Below are 16,990 nucleotides of genomic sequence, written 5' to 3'. Positions count from 1 at the left end.
ACACTTTATGATGCAGTTATGCATGCATTAACTATGATTATCTGTCACAGTCTGCACATGCTATAAGGTTGCAGAGAGGGGAGAGATGGATATAGAGTAGAGCAGATAGGGGGGCTATTTGGAAAAAATGGACTCTGAGGGGCATTACAAAAGCCCAAAGTGGAATGTAGGTACTTGCTTTTTCTAATCCTGGGGTCTGATTCGGAGAGAAATGACAGAGATATGATCTTGAATCCTGTAGGCCAGTGGCTGCAGTGTAGGACCACCTGAGGAGCTTTTGAAAAATACCTGTATTAGGCTTCATTCCTGGAGGTTTTCATTTAATTTCTGGGTGGGGCCCAGGTGTTGTAATTTTTAAGACTGCCTATAATGCTAATGTGCAGCCAGGGTTGAAAACAACTGCTATAGGGTCACATAAGCCCTCTCGAAATTTTAGAGTTAGGAGAGTTTAACATTCACCCATCCATTCAAAAAACATTAAGTACGTTTTATGCTTACTACCATAGGCACAAGGCAAAGAGCAGTGAACAAAATAAAACAGGAAAAAGTCCCTGCTACATCTATGGGAGAATGGTAAGGAACTTATATTCTGTTCTGGTGGGGGAAGACAGATAATAATATTTAATGTGGTAGGTAGAGATAAGTGCTTTGAAGAAAACAGAGCATAGGAAGAGGCACAGAATAGTGGGCAGAGTGGGGAGTCGAGTTGGGGAGGGGAGTGCTATTTTATGTTAGGAAAAACTCTCTTGACAATTGGCATTTGAGCAGAGACCTGGAAGAAGTGAAGGAGTGAATAGGCAGTGAGGACAGCAGAGGAAACCCCCAGATAGGAGTGGAAAGGGGCCAATGAGGCTAAAACAGTGGTTTCTAGAGGGGAGAGCATAGGAGATGATGAAGTGGTGGAGAGAGAGACTAAATCCTGTAGGGACTAGTGGGCTAGAGTAAGAATTTCGGACTTGATTCTTGAGTGCCATATATTGTTGTTGCCAGGAGTGTGACAAAGAAAGTAGATGAGTGGAGAAAGGAACCCACTGGATGATTTTAAGCAGAGAGGTGATAATTTGACTTATACTCGGAAAGATCCCGTTGGCTACTTTGTGGGAGAATAGTCTGTAGCAGAGCATTTGAAGAATTGGGGATATTAGTTATAAGGACACTACAAGGTGCTTTAGTGGAGATAGTGAGAAATCATCTAATTCTAGATATATTTTGAAGATAGAATGGAAAGGATTTGCTGGTGAATTAGATGTGATGTGAGAAAGAGGAGAATACATACTGCTTCTAAGTGTGGTCTGAGCAGCTGCAAGAATGGAGTGCTATTTACTAATGGGGAAGAGTGTTGCAGAATGAAAAATTGGGAGAAGGGAGGACTCAAGAGTATATTGTTAAACTAAGTTAGTTTGAGGGGCTACTAGACATCCAAGTGGAGGCAATTGGTTATATAAGTCCGGGTTTTAGCAGAGATGTCAGGGCTGGTGATACAGATTTGGGCATTTCAGCCTATAGATCAGTTTTCAACCTTGGGTGCACATTAGAACCAGTTTGAAAACTTTTTAAAAAATTCCTGAGCCTGTGCCCTGTATCTACTGATGAACATTTAACTTGGGAGTGAGGCCCAGGCATTCCTGTTTAAATTAAAACATTAATTAGCTTTTAGGTTAAACATTATTTTTAGACAGCTTTATTGAGGTATAATTGACATACAGTAAACCGCACATAATTAAAGTATATAATTTGATAAGTTTTGACATATAAATATACCTGTAAAACCATCACCACAATCAAGATAGTAAACATATCAATCATCCCAAGAAGTTTCTTTGTGCCCCCTTTCAGTTCTACTAATCTGCTTTTTTTATAGGTTAGCTTGTATTTTCTAGAGTTTTATAAATGGAATCATATAGGTGGCAGTGAGTCAGTTCTGACTCATAGCGACCTTGTGTACAACAGAATGAAACACTGCCCGTCCTATGCCATCCTCACAGTTGTTATGTTTGAGCCCATTGTTGCAGCCATCGTGTCAGTCCATCTCCTTGAGAATCTTCTTCTTCCCTGACCCTCTGCTTTACCAAGCATGATGTCCTTTTCCAGGGACTGGTTCCTCCTGATGACATGTCCAAAGGATATGAGACAAAGTGTTGCCATCCTTGCTTCTAAGGAGCATTCTGGCTGTACTTTTTCTCAGACAGATTTGTTCGTTCTTCTGGGAGTCCATGGTATATTCAATATTATTCACCAGCACCACAATTCAAAGGCATCAATTCTTCTTCAGTCTTCCTTATTCACTGTCCAGCTTTTGCATGCATATGAGGTGAGTTGAAACACCATGGCTTGGGTCAGGTGCACCTTAAAGTGACATTTTTGCTTTTTAACACTTTCAAGAGATCTCTTGCAGCAGATAAGTCCAGTGCAAAGCATCGTTTGATTTCTTGACTGCTGCTTCCATGGGTGTTGACTGTGGATGCAAGTAAAATGAAAACCTTCACAATTTCAATCTTTTCCCCATTTATCATGATGTTGCTTATTAGTCCAGTTGTGAGGATTTTAATTTTTTTTATGTTGAGGTATAATCCATATAGAAGGCTGTAGTCTTGATCTTCATCAGTGAGTGCTTCAAGTCCTCTTTGCTTTTAGCAAGCAAGGTTGTGTCATCTGCATAGCGTAGCTCATTAATGAGTCTTCCTCCAGCCCTGAGGCTGCATTCTGCATATAGTCCAGCTTCTTGGATTATTTGCTCAGCATACAGATTGAATAAGTACGGCAAGAGAATGCAGCCCTGATGCACACTTTTCCAGATGTTAAACAATGCAATGTCCCCTTGTTCTGTTTGAAGGACTGCCCCTTGGTCTATGTATGGGTTACTCATGAGCACAATTAAGTGTTCTGGAATTCCTGTTCTTCGTAAATTTATCCATAATGTTAGGATCCACAGCATCAAATGCCTTTGCATAGTCAATAAAACACAGGTAAAATCTTTCTGGTATTCTCTGCTTTCAGCCACAATCCATCTGACATCACCAGCGGTGTCTCTTGTTCGACGTCCTCTTTCTTCTGAATCTGGCTTGAATTTCTGTCCGTTCCCTGTTTAAGTACTGCTGCAATTGCTTCTGAATGATCTTCAGCAAAATTTTACTTGTGTGTGGTATTAATGTATGATATTAATTAAAGAAGGTATAGAGAATGGGAGCCCCAGTGACACAGTGATTAAGAGCTCAGATGCTAATCAAAAGGTCGACAGTCCAAATCTACCAGTTGCTTCTTGGTGGTGCAGTTCTGCTCTGTCCTATATAGTTGCCTTGAGTTGGAATCGACTTGGAGGCAGTGGGTTTTATAGAGAGTGAATATAGCCAGCTCATTTGAGACCTGTAGCTTTAAAAAAGAACAGACTGATGAGGCAGTGGAGGGAATGGAAACTTGGTTGGGTTTTTCTTTTAAGGTAAGTTTTATAATGTGTTTGTATGCTGATGGGAGTAATCTGGTAGAGAAGGAAATACTGTTAAAATAGGAGAGAAATGAGGTCAATAGCAGGAGTGGTGTCTTGGAGAAGGGATCCAGTAGGCAGGTAGACTGATGACCTTAAATAGAAATTCAGATAGGGAAGTCATTATGTGGACACATTTGGGAGCTTGTGGAAATTTTAGACTATTAGCTTCTTTTTTCTCTGTGAAATAAGAATCAGTGTCACTCCGTGATAAAATTGTTGTTGTTAGGTGCCGTTTAGTTGGTTCAGACTCATAACCACCCTGTGTACCATAGAAGGAAGCACTGCCCAGTCCTGCGCCATCCTTAAAATCATTGTTATGCATGAGCCCATTGTTGCAGCCACTGTTTTAGTCCATTTTGTCGAGTGTCTTCCTCTTCCACTGACCCTGTACTTTTACTAAGCATGATGTCCTTCTCCAGGGACTGATGCCTCCTAACAACATGTCCAAAGTATGTTAAATGCAGTCTCGCCATCCTTACTTCTAAGGAGCATTCTGATTGTCCTTCTTCCAAGACAAATTTGTTCATTCTTCTGACAGTCCATGGTATATTCAGTATTCTTCACCAGCACCACAATTCAAAGGCATCAATTTTTCTTCGGTCTTCCTTATTCATTGTCCAGCTTTCACCATGTATATGATGTGATTGAAAATACCATGGCTTGGGTCAGGTGCACCTTAGTCTTTAAGGTGACATCCTTGCTCTTCAACACTTTGAAGAGATCCTTTGCAGCAGATATGTCCAGTGCAATGCGTCTTTTGATTTCTTGACTACTGCTTCCATGGGTGTTGATTGTGCACCCAAGTAAAATGAAATCCTTGGCAACTTCAATCTTTTCTGATGAAAAGATTGCTTATTGGTCCAGTTGATGTTGTTTATTGGTCCAGTTGTAAGGATTTTTGTTTTCTTTATGTTGAGGTGTAATCCATACTGAAGGCTGCGGTCTGTGATCTTCATCAGCAAGTGCTTCAAGTCCTCTTCACTTTCAGCAAGCAAGGTTGTGTCCTCTGCATAACACAGGTTGTTAACAAGTCTTCCTCGAATCCTGATGCCCTGTTTTTCATATAGTCCAGCTTCTCAGGTTATGTGCTCAGCACACAGATTAAGTAGGTATGGTGAAAGGATACAACCCTGATACAAACCTTTCCTGACTTTAAACCACTCAGTATCCCCTTGTTCTGTCCGAACAACTGCATCTTGATCTATGTACAGGTTCCTCATGAGCAATTAAGTGTTCCGGAATTCACATTCTTCGCAATGTTATCCATAATTTGTTATGAGCCACACAGTCCAGTGCCTTTGCGTAGTCAATAAAACACAGGTAAACATCCTTCTGAGGTTCTCTGCTTTCAGCCAGGATCCATCTGACATCAGCAATGATATCCCTAGTTCCATGTCCTCTTCTGAATCTGGCCTGAATTTCTGGCAGCTCCCTGTCGATATACTGCTGCAGCCGTTTTTGAAGGATCTTCAGCAAAATTTTGCTTGTGTGTGGTATTAATGATATTGTTTGATAGTTCCACATTTGGTTGGATCACCTTTCTTGGGAATAGGCATAAATATGGATCTCTTCCAATCAGTTGGCCAGGTAGCTGTCTTCAAATTTCTTGGCATAGATGAGTAAGCACTTCAGCGCTGCATCCGTTTGTTGAAACGTTTCGATTGATATTCCATCAATTCTTGGAGCCTTGTTTTTTGCCAGTGCCTTCAGTGCAGCTTGGACTTCTTCCTTCAGTACCGTCTGTTCCTGATCACATGTTACCTCTTGAAATGATTGATTGTCAACTAATTCTTTTTGTTATAATGACTCTGTGTGTTCCTTCCATCTTCTTTTGATGCTTCCTGCATCGCTTAATATTTTCCCCATGGAATCCTTCATTATTGCAACTCAAGGCTTGAATTTTTTCTTCAGTTCTTTCAGCTTGAGAAATGCCGAGTGTGTTCTTCCCTTTTGGTTTTCTGTCTCCAGCTCTTTGCACTTATCATTGTAATACTTTGTCTTCTCAAGCCGCTCTTTGAAATCTTCTGTTCAGTTCTTTAACTTCATCGTTTCTTCCTTTTGCTTTAGCTGCTCAACGTTCGAGAGCAAGTTTCAGAGTCTCTTCTGACATTAGCCATGGTCTTTTCTTTCTTTCTGTCTTTTTAGTGACCTCTTGCTTTCTTTATGTATGATGTCCTTGATGTCATTCCACATCTCCTCTGGTCTTTGGCCATTAGTGTTCAACCCGCCAAATCTGTTCTTGAGGTGGTCTCGAAATTCAGGTGGGATATATTCAAGGTTGTATTTTGGCTCCCGTGGACTTGCTCTGATTTTCTTCAGTTTCAATTTGCACTTGCATATGTGCAGTTGAGGTTTTGTTCCACAATCAGCCCCTGGCCTTGTTCTGACTGATGATACTGAGCTTTTCCATCATCTCTTTCCACAGAAGTAGTCAGTTTGATTCCTGTGTATTCCGTCTGGCGAGGTCCATGTGTATAGTCGCTGTTTATGTTGGTGAAAGAAGGTATTTGCAATGAAGTCGCTGGTCTTGCAAAATTGTATCATTCGATCTCCAGCATTGTTTCTTTTACCAAGGCTATATTTTCCACTCTAATCCTTCTTCTTTGTTGCCGACTTTCACATTCCAATCACCAGTGATTATCAATGCGTCCTGATTGCATGTTTGATCAATTTCAGACTGCAGAAGGTGATAAAAACGTTGAATTTCTTCATCTTGGCCCTAGTGGTTGGTGCTTAAATTTGAATAATAGTTGTATTAACTGGTCTTCCTTGTAGGCGTATGGATATTATCCTGTCACTAACAGCGATGTACTTCAGGGTAGATCTTGAAATGTTCTTTTTGATGATGACTACAACACCATTCCACTTCAAGTTAAGAGCTAGGCTGCTAACCAAAAAGGTCGGCAGTTTGAATCCACCAAATGCTCCGTGGAAACCATATGGGGAAGTTCCCTACTCTGTCGTATAGGGTCGCTATGAGTCGGAATTGACTTGAGGGCAAAGGGTTATGATAAAATGGTATACGGTAAAAGTTAAATTTTGTTCAGTTCTCTATCTCCACTGCTTAGAATAGTGATTGACACATATCAGTTGACATGAGTTGATTTCAACTCATGATGACCCCACATGTGTCAGAGTAGAAGTGTGTTCCATAGGGTTTTTAATGGCTGATTTCTCAGAAGCAGATCACCAGGCCTTTCTTCCAAGACACCTCTGGGTAGACTTGATCCCCCAACCTTTTGGTTAGTAGCTGAGGGCATTTACCATTTGTACCACCCAAGGACTCCTGTTGGCTCACCTAAACCAAGCAAATCCCATTGCCATTGAGTTGATTCTAATTCATAGTGACTCTGTAGGACAGAGTAGAACTGCACCGTAGGGCTTCCAAAGCTATAAACCTTTATGGAAGCAGACAGTCACACCTTTCACCTGCACAGCAGCTGATGGGTTTGAACTGCCGACTTTCAGTTAGTAGGTGAGTACTTAACCACTGCACCACCAGGGCTTCTTATTGGCACACAGTGGGTGTTTAATAAATATTTGTTAAATAAATTAATGTCAGAAGAGTAATCTTGCATAGGAAAGAAAAGGGCAAGGAGTCAAATAGTGTAGGAGGCTCCTGTTGGATTAGGTTAGAGTAGTGTTAGTGGGAATGATAGGGAGAAAGAGTTCCAATAATATGCAAGAAAAATTTAAAGGACCTGATGTTTATTTGGCTAAGAGGAAGGAAGAGTTGAGAATGACCTTTGTAGCTCTAAAGATTGTCTGTAGTGTTTCAAATTAAGTGGAAATTACTACCAAACTGTGATATTGCTTAATGATTTGAGGGATTTTCCAGAGAATTAATTGCTGAACAGTCTAACCTAGTTTTTATAAGTAACCTGTTTTGTCTTTGCTTACCAAATACTATCTTAGTATCTGCCAAATAATCAAGTCTCTCCTGCCACCACCTCCCAGGACTTTAGGGAAAATTGCGTTCTGGTGTTCTGCAGAGATGCTTGATACTGAAAATGAAATACATATATAGACTTCGGAGTAAAAGTTCTTCAAAATACTCTAGCATAGATTCTTGAAATAATAAAAGATATTCTTCCTTGCATTCTACAAGGACACTTAGGCGAGTGATAAGAAGGGAGAAGTTAGTTGAACCTGAGGGGTAAATTTACTTGGTATAGTGTGGAAACTTTGAATCAGTGGTTCTCAAATTGTATTCTTCAGAGCTGTACTTCAGGAGCAATTGGGAGATGCCAGGATGAGAACTGAGCAAATGGGGTGATAAGTGATTCAAAAACAAGATGGCATCAGCAATGTTTTCAAGAAGCTGAATCCCTGGAAGTTGGTATCTAATCAAATCAGAATTCACATGATCAACAGCTATATTTACACTTCATATTTAACTGGTATTTATAATGATTGTCAATATCAAGAGATGTTTATTGAGCATCTAATAAGTGTAAGATGTAATCTTTTCCCATGAAGGGTTTAAGAGTTGGTAGGGAGACAGAACACAGACATACAGTGACATAACATAGTCATTAAACGTGAAAGGCCACGATTCTATGGTGCAGAGGTTCTACAAATGTTTAATACACATTTCTTTTTAAAGTATTTTAACCATTAAAAAAAAGAATAAAATAAGACATGTTATATAAATGCTCTATGTACCAAATGTTAACATAATGGGAGCATTAAAACATTATTTTGCAGATTAATTCACTCTTTAAAAATTTTCAAAAAGAAGGAGCAAATCCTTTATTTGAATTTATCAAACATGGTGAAAAAAAAAGACATATAGTCCTAACAACATTTTTTAATCATCATTTTCTCTCCTCCACCTCTGCTCTCACAGAATAGTTCTATTCCCAGACTATGCTTCTCAGGCCCCCTTACACCTCCACATCAAAAAAACAAAACTGCTTTTAACAGTTTCTGTCTAACTTCTTCTTTCCTCCTGATTCTCCATCACAAAATCTCAAAAACTGATCTGTCAGGTAAGACCCACCTTAGAAAGCCTAGTAGAGATTGAGCATGCCAGGCCAGAATGCTCTTCAGAGAGCATGGGGAAGAGAAATCCAGGGAATTTACTATGAGTAACTTAAATTCCTTCATGCCCTTAACCCTGGGTGGGCTGCACGGCTAAAACTCCCTGTCTCTTTAGCTTGAGGGCTCCAATTTTTTTTTTCTTTAACAGCTTTGTTGAGATATACCATATAAAAAAACCATATAATTCATCTATTTAAAGTGTATAATTCAATGGCTTTTTAGTCGATTCGCATTTGTGCAACCCATCGCCACAATCTAATTTTAGAACATTTTCATTATAACAAAAAGAAACCTTGTACCATTAGCAGTCATTCCCCATTCCACCCACAACTTCCAGCCTTAGGCAACCATGAATCTACTTTTTGTCTGTGGATTTGCCTATTCTGAATATTTCATATAAATGGAACTTTGCAATATATGGTCTTTTGTGACTAGCATCTTTTACTTAGTGTGTTGTTTTCAGAGTTCTTCGTGTTGTAGTATGTATCAGTTCTTCATTCCTTTATATTGCTGAATAATATTCCGTTGTATGAATATACCACATCTTATTTATCCATTCGTAGTTTGATGGACATTTGGGTTCCCTTCACTTTTTTTTTTTTTTTAATAATTTTTATTGTGCTTTAAGTGAAAGTTTACAAATCAAGTCAGTCTGTCACATATAAGCTTATATATACTCTTCCCCTAATGACTCAGCCCGATCCCTCCTTCCAGTCTCTCCTTTCGTGACAATTTTGCCAGCTTCTAACCCTCTCTGCCCTCCTATCTCCCCTCCAGACCGGAGATGCCAACACAGTCTCAAGTGTCCACCTGATACAAGTAGCTCACTCTTCGTCAGCATCTCTCTCCAACCCATTGTCCAGTCCCTTCCATGTCTGTCCCTTCACTTTTTGACTGTTATGAATAATGCTGCTAAGAGCTTTTATGTACAAGCTTTTGCGTGAATTTGTTTTAATTTCTCTTGGGAATACTTTGATTAATTCACTTTTGCTCAGACCTCAGAATAACGCTTCTTTGGCTATCTCTGGGCATCTGTGATTTCCAACCTCTTTTAAATGTCCTCAATTAGAAATGTTCTAACTGTGCTAGTCTTTAAAAGAAAAATCAGGTCTGCTCATGTTAACTCACATAAAGTTGTATGACACCTAAGTGAATTTGTAGCACATGTTTGCCTCAGAGTACCCCTGCAGGCACATGCTGTCTTCATGGTCTAGTAGTCAAGTGGGCTATAATGGATGGATATAAAATAATACCAAACCATGGTCAAGTGTTGTAATTCTGTATGCCCCCTTTTTTATGGAAAGAAATGTGAGTGGTTATTAAACTGCTGTTAAATGATTGTTTTAAACCAAAATTTCCCTTGATTTTTCTTTCAAAATTCTAAATTACTTTAATTAAAGAGCTTCCCAAGATTGAAGGTGAACAGTTAATAAGTTTATCATTTCTACCTATTTATCTGTGTGAATTCAGATTTTCTCAGTAGTGTACAGCTGAGAATAGTGTAAGTCAAATACTTAGCATGGCACATTGGAGGAACAAAGAAGCAGTCAGCATGGCTATAACAGAAAGATAGCAGGATAGAAGAAATAACATTAATATTGCAAATACAACTATAGGCTGGTTTGTTGAGGAGCCTAAATGCTTGTTATTTAATAACTAGTTAAGTAATCTATTTTTAAGAATCACTTAGGCAACTTGCTAATAAAAATACAAATTCCCAGCTCCCTTATTCCCAGAGATTCAGATTCCTTCTGATCTGGATGAGTCCTGGGAATCAGCATATTGAATTGCTATGGACTTAAACTGTTATGGGGAGTGTGTCCTGTCGGTAACGGGAGATATTTCAGATTCTTGAGCGGTAACGGGAGATATTTCAGATTCTTGAGTAGTGCAGTAGAAGGATTAATTTGACACAAGTGTATAGGGAGAGCTTGAAATCACATCAGAGAGAAGATTTTTGCAAAGAGAAAAGGATTGGGAATAGTAAACCTAGTCCTGGCTCTTTTTTTTTGGCTGTAAGAGCCATGGAAAATCACTAAATTGATTTATTAATTATACAAGTAATACAATTGTCTGTTTTGGTAAAATATTAGATTATGACAGATAAAACTAAATAACCCCTGATTACTTATATTGTCCATAGTTCTCTCTCCCAGCTCTCCACTATTTCGCGCTAATGTTAGGGAAAGATAAGAAATACATTGTTATCCTTGTTGAATACGGGTAATAGTGGTACTATGGTTGGAGCTATAGGACTAAATTTTAGGAAGAGATAGGGTTAGAGATACATAGTAGAAGTAGCCTATGTAGGGAAAATAGGTGAAACTCTTTAGGGTGGATGCACTTTCTGAAGCACAGTATAGGCCAGAAACCAACTGGTGAGATGAATTCCTTTATGTGGGCTTTGCCTTGGTTCTTTGGAAAAACAGCTTGAGAGACTTTTCCCCTAAGCCCTGAGGAGTTACTTTTGCACTAGTTTTTACCCCAGAGGGTTTGTTACTTTTGTCCAGGTTGACTTGACATTTCCTGGGTAAGCTGTAAACAACTCGACTTTTTGTCTGGCCCTGGCCTGCAGCCTGCACTGTGGTTGGTATGTACCTTGCAGGGATTAGTCAATAGACTATGCCAGTGAGTTGAGTTATAGCCTACTATGCAAATGAAGTGTCTGTGGCCTACTGAGAGGGTATTGGTAAGTTCATGGCCCCGCTGGCAGTGCCATCCTTTGAAATTGATGAGTTTGTGTATTTAAGCAGCCCCACAGAGGTTTTTTCAGACAGAAAGAAGCAGAAAAAAGCAGAGCGAAGAAAGAAGAAGCAGAGAGAGAGAGAGAGAGAGGAGGCAAGAAACCTCCTGAAAGAGCTGTAACGTGGTCAAGGGCTGTAACATTGAAGACAGCGAGGGGATCACGACAGGCCCAGCAGCAGAGTCCACAGTGACAGGTGGCAGGGCCGAGAGGACCCTGTGAGGGGACCGAGAGGAGCCTGTCCTCAGGGGATGGAGAAGAGCCTGTCCTCAGGGGCCAAGAGGAGACCTGCATGGAATAGAGGAGCTGAGATAGCTGCCCTGTACTGAAGAAGGGAAACTTTGCCTACATGCTTCCTGATCCTGATCCTGTGTTGTAGCCTATTGAACCTGATCCCAAGTTGTACCCTGTTCCTTAATAAACCGCTTAACTGTAAGTATGATCTGTGAGTCCTATGTGGCCATTGCAGTGGATTATCGAACTCAGAAGAGAAGTAGAGTGCTGTGGGAGGGATGGCTGGTGTCGGAATTGGTAAAAAGATTGGAGAGTGGAGGTGTGTCTTACCTCCATGTCATAGGGATCAGCCTTGGGCTGATCTTGAGTCACATTATTTCCCCTGAAGTTAGACAGGTTCTGATGACTCTACTGCTACTCCCACCATTTCACACCAATACAAATGTCAGTTTTCTTCTTTGTTATCATTGTCATCATGACGTAAGAATAAATAAGGATGTTTTTTAAAAGGTTGAAAAACACAGATGCATATATTTATGAGCCTTGGCACCACAGTGGTTAAGCACTTGGCTGCTAACCAAAGGGCCAGTGATTCGAACTTGCCAGCCACTCTGCGGGAGAAAGATGTGACATTCTGCTTCTGTAAAGATTTACAGTCTTGGAAACTTTATGGGGTAGTTCTGCTCTGTCCTGTAGGTCAATTGGTTTGGTTATATATATATATATGTATATGCATGTGTGTGTGTGTATGTATGGATTGAAGATTAAGAGAAGAAGGTCTGTTTAATTATTTAATGCCTATTTTTAGGCTCTGAGCTTGGTATCAGTGTTACAAAGATGAACTAATACAATTATCCAGGGGCTTATAGGCATGGGTACAATTATAGTATAATGTAACATATTTTGTAACAGAGAACAGCACCTATAAAGGCAGGTGGCTGGGAAAAAGCATATTGTGTTTGGGGAATGGCTTAGTTCACTGTTGCTGTATGGTAAGGTTCATAGGAGAAGAGTTGCAAGAGAAGAATCTGGAAAGGAAGTGTATGTCATGTCAAGTAATTTAGTAGACAGTTAATGGGGAGTATTGAAGACTTTTGAGAACGACATGATCTGACTTTTGTTTTTTAAGGAAAGATCACTCTGCTGGTAGCGTGGAGGTAATTTGGAAGGGGTGAGACGGCAGATCTTAGTTGGTACCCTTTTGCAGTGGTTGGTGATAGAGTAAAAATACTGTAAAATTCTCTGGTGATTCTCTTGGCCAAGAGTTTGGAAAGTGGCTCTTTGAGGATAGCAGGTTGTGGGAGCAAGTTAGAGACCTAGAGACTTTGAGATGCCTATGCCAAGCAGATATATCTAGCGGGCAGGTTCACTATACTAATCGGGAGTTTAAGTAAAAGGCTTATCCCCCAAAAGCTTGGGATATAGTAATATATTAGGAGCTATTAGCTTGTGGTTGGTTTTTGAAACCATGGGCTGAGATGAAATTGCCCTGTGAGAGTGTTTGCATGAAAAGAGAAGAGATTAAAGACAGAGCCTTGAAGTACCTCCAACGTTTAAGGGACTGGAAGAGGAAGTGCTAAGCTTAGAGGAATCATTGTATAAGACTGAGAAGGAGCTACCAAGGTAGGATGAATAAGAAAGTTGAACCATTGTAGCTGTTGTATAAGAGAATGTTAAATAGTGTCATGCCACACAAGGTCAAATAAGATGAGAACTGAAAGGTGTCCTTTGATTTTGGCATACTCGGTGACCATAGTATGGTTTTATCGGTGGACAAGAAAGATTTGGAAGGAAAGTGGAAGTGAAGGTATGAAGATAACTTAGAGTAGCTTTTGTTTTCAAATGCTGGAATTTTGATAGTCTGGGAAATGGCTGATTCCCAGTTTAGAGTCTATATTTTCTGCGATGTAAAAATAATCACTTCCTGAAAAGAATGCTGTGAAGAAGCCGAGGCTCTTCAAACTGAATCACCATACTTAAATTACATGATCTGTCATTCTCTTTCTTTTCCTGAGATAGAAGTTACTGGAAATTTTGTCAGGAATGTTGTGGGATTTATATGAGACACAATTGTAAAAGAATCTCAGATTGAAATAAAACTATCATGCCATCAAGATACATACTTGTAGATTATTCATAAATATTCTTTATATTATAGTATTTTATAGTTTACAGTGTATTTTTTAACATTCATTGCTTTATTTGATCCTCCTAATAACCCTGGAAGTCAGGCATAGCTCGAGGTCAGGAGACAAGGCCAGGGGATGTCTTGGTTCTGTCACCTCATGAAAATGTATAACGGTAGAATATACAAGGGACAAAAGAGGTTTAATTAAAAAAAAAAAAAAAAAGTGAGGAAAGGATTAAAAATTGAAATTGAGAGTTACCACGAAGAAGAGTCTGCCTTATAGCTATTGAAATGTTAAAATATATGGACATATGTTGAGATACAGGGGATGACTCCTTATTCTATATATATATAAATATATACATATATTTTTGGTAGTCCTAGAAACCTCTCTTCTTTCTTACTGAGCAGTTTTCTGATATTGGAGAATTAAAAGTACCAGATAATAGGATAAGGAAATGAAGGGAAATTAGAAATTTTTAACAGGTGTTCATTTAACATCAGCTTTGTGCTTTTAATAAATGTTCTTCAATATTGAGCTATAACCAGAAATGGTTATTCTTATATGACAGCATTTAAAAAATTAGTGTGTATTTTTCTAACATATAAATACACAAACGATTTTTTCTTGTTCTCATATTGGACACAATTTTAGTTTTTGAGCTTCTTTTTTGAGCAATTTAGCCAGAATGCTCTTTGGAAGAGACAATGGCGAGACTTCGTTGCATGTACTTTGGATATGTTATCAGGAGGGACAAGTCCCTGGAGAAGTACATCATGCTTGGGAAATTAGACAGTCAGTGAAGAAGAGGAAACCCCTCAATGAGACGGATTGACACAGTGGCTGCAACAATGGGCTCAAGCATAACAATGATTTTCAGGATGGCACAGGACCAGGCAGTGTTTCATTCTGTTGTGCGTAGGGTCGCTATGAGTTGGAACCGACTCGACGGCACCAAACAGCAACAGCTATTTGTAAGGATTGGTGCATTTCATGACTTCTGTTCTTTCTTTGAAGTCTTCCAAAGAGCAAATAGAAAATTTACTTGCTTTTTGCCGTTACCATATAGGTCTCTTTGGCCCTTTTATAAATCTAAGATACATAATGGGATCTTAGTGATTTTATTTTTTCCTATGTCTTGAAATAGCTTTGCTATTTTATCATCCTAGGAATTACCTCATTACTACTAATCAGCTATTTCCAACTATGTTAAAAAGAGGCCATAATAATAAGAAAACAGAAAAATGATGGAATCATCTAGAAGATGATGCAGTTATGAAATAAATCATTGCTGTTGTATCATCTTTCAGGGAAGCATAAGTCTAGAGACACAATCTTTGTAGCCTTTTTTCCTATTTCTTTTGCTTTCATTGAACACAGCTGAGAGTTCAGAGTTTTTCATTTTCTGTCCATAATGGAAAAGAAAATTGACAGAGGAAGGTGTTTAAGTTTTTAGGTGAATCAAAAGATGAATAGGAAGGAGATCAATAGCAACACTCTAGATTCTAATGGTAGCGTTGAAATTGATCATATAAGGGAGATCTGAGACTACGAGTCTTCAAATGAACATGTCCTAGATGAATTTTCTCAAACTCAGGAATTGATGAGTGAACAATATACTTCTAAGGACAAAAGGGAAATATGGTTTCTCACATAAGTAGTCATTTAACAGAAAGGATTTTATCATCCAATATTTTACAAGAACCTGAACCATCTTGTTTTGCTATAAGGATATATGACAGTATTTTTTTCATCTTCTATGTTTGACACCTCACCACCTGTTAGTCTGCCATACTGTGGTGGCATGCATGTGGCTGTGATGCTGGAAGCTATGCCACTGCCACTTCAAATTCAAGCAAGGTCACCCATGGTGGACAGGTTTCAGTGGAGCTTCCAGACTAAGACAGACTAGGAAGAAAGGCCTTGTGGTCTACTTCCAGAAATTAGCCAATGAAAACGTTATGGATCACAGCAGAGCACTGCCTAACTCTTTGCTTTGGATACTTCATCAGGAGGGATTGATCACTAGGAGGAGGACATTATGTTTTGTGAAGTAGAGGACCAGTGAATGTGAGGGGGAAACTCAGTGAGATGCTGCAGTGATGGACTCATGGGCTTGAACATGACAATGGACTTGAACATGCTAGAGATCATGAGGATAATGCAGGACCAGGCAGTGCTTTGTTTTGTTGAATGTAAGGTCTCTATGAGTCAGAGTCAACTTGATGGCAGCTATCTATTCCTCTCTCTCTGTCTTTGTTTCTCTGTCTGTATCTCTTTTTGGCACCAAAATTTACTTGATATGGTTCATAAGTGGACAAATGCTGTAGGTAGAGATGTATGCCTAAACTAAATGAAAATGTTTGGTAATTTTGGAGCAAAGAAAATGCTGTCCTGTCTTCAACAAAATTACAAGACATGAAGGTTTTCAGAAGTGTCAATGCTAAGATAAGCTAAAATCTGTTAGAGAAGTATTTGAAATCAAGGGGCAGTATTTACAAGATGTATAATGTTCTTAGGTTTAGGCATGATGGTTGATCAGTTAGTTACCTTCAGAAAACTTTGTCCATTTCAGGTCTGTATACCTTTAAAAACAAGTTATTATGAAATAAAATTTGGGGTTTGCTTTGTTTTAAACTCTTATTAAAATTTCTAGTAAGGTTGTTTCATTATTCCATTATTATTTTGTAAATTATTCATTCATGAAGTGATTTAAAATAATTTTTTTAAAAATTAAAAGGGCCCATGGTGATAGCTTTTTTGTATAGACATGAACTAAAGTTCTTTCCACCTTGCCTATAGTAACTTCTTTCTCTGTTTTCTCTATCATTGCATGCAGTTTTTTTCTTCTTAGCATTTTGCTTTTATTTAGTTGACTTTTGCGTGGTTTCCAGTTCATCCAGTAAGTAAACTCCGTAAGGGCAGGGACTATGTCTCTCTTGTTCACGGTTAAATCCTGGTACCTTACGTAGTGCCTGACATGTATAATGCTCGATAAGTTTGTCCAAAGGGTGGTTTCTTATAAGTGTTTTCCTTGGTTACATTTTTGGGCTTTTGTTAGCTATGTGTCAGTAGAGCCACTTTATTTCAGTGGTTTGGGTTTATTTCAGCCTGCATTTGGTCATTGAGAGTTACTACATTGCTTCAATTCACCCTGTGTTTCAGTGTCATTGAGTAGATTACTTTTTTTCTGAAATATGAGTAAATATTGCTTCTTTTTAGAAAATAATCAGGAATTGTTTTTATATCCTTGTTTCCTTCCTTCTTCACTCCCTCCCTCCTCCCTTCCATATATCCATCCATCCATATTTTTACCTGCCCCAACTTGACAAAGCTGTAATTATGGTGATATTGGCC

General features: G+C 39.0%; 1 protein-coding gene across 10 annotated transcripts in view; it reads left to right on the top strand.

Moving 5' to 3' along the window:
- YAF2 (YY1 associated factor 2) overlaps positions 1 to 16,990 on the top strand; it is a 126,545-nt gene that overhangs the window by 100,292 nt on the left and 9,263 nt on the right. Inside the window, exon 7 of one of the 10 annotated variants that reach the window (XR_007517163.1) lies at positions 7,703 to 16,807. The exons of 8 other annotated variants lie outside the window; for them this stretch is intronic. The gene's annotated coding sequence lies outside the window, so the exon portion shown is untranslated. Of the gene's footprint in view, positions 1 to 506; positions 16,808 to 16,990 lie in introns of those variants that run through there. One more of the 10 variants, XR_007517161.1, reaches the window with a different exon arrangement.

Source organism: Elephas maximus, chromosome 4 (assembly GCF_024166365.1).
Source record: "Elephas maximus indicus isolate mEleMax1 chromosome 4, mEleMax1 primary haplotype, whole genome shotgun sequence".
NCBI lineage: Eukaryota > Metazoa > Chordata > Mammalia > Proboscidea > Elephantidae > Elephas > Elephas maximus.
This window is presented reverse-complemented; position numbering and strand designations above follow the sequence as displayed.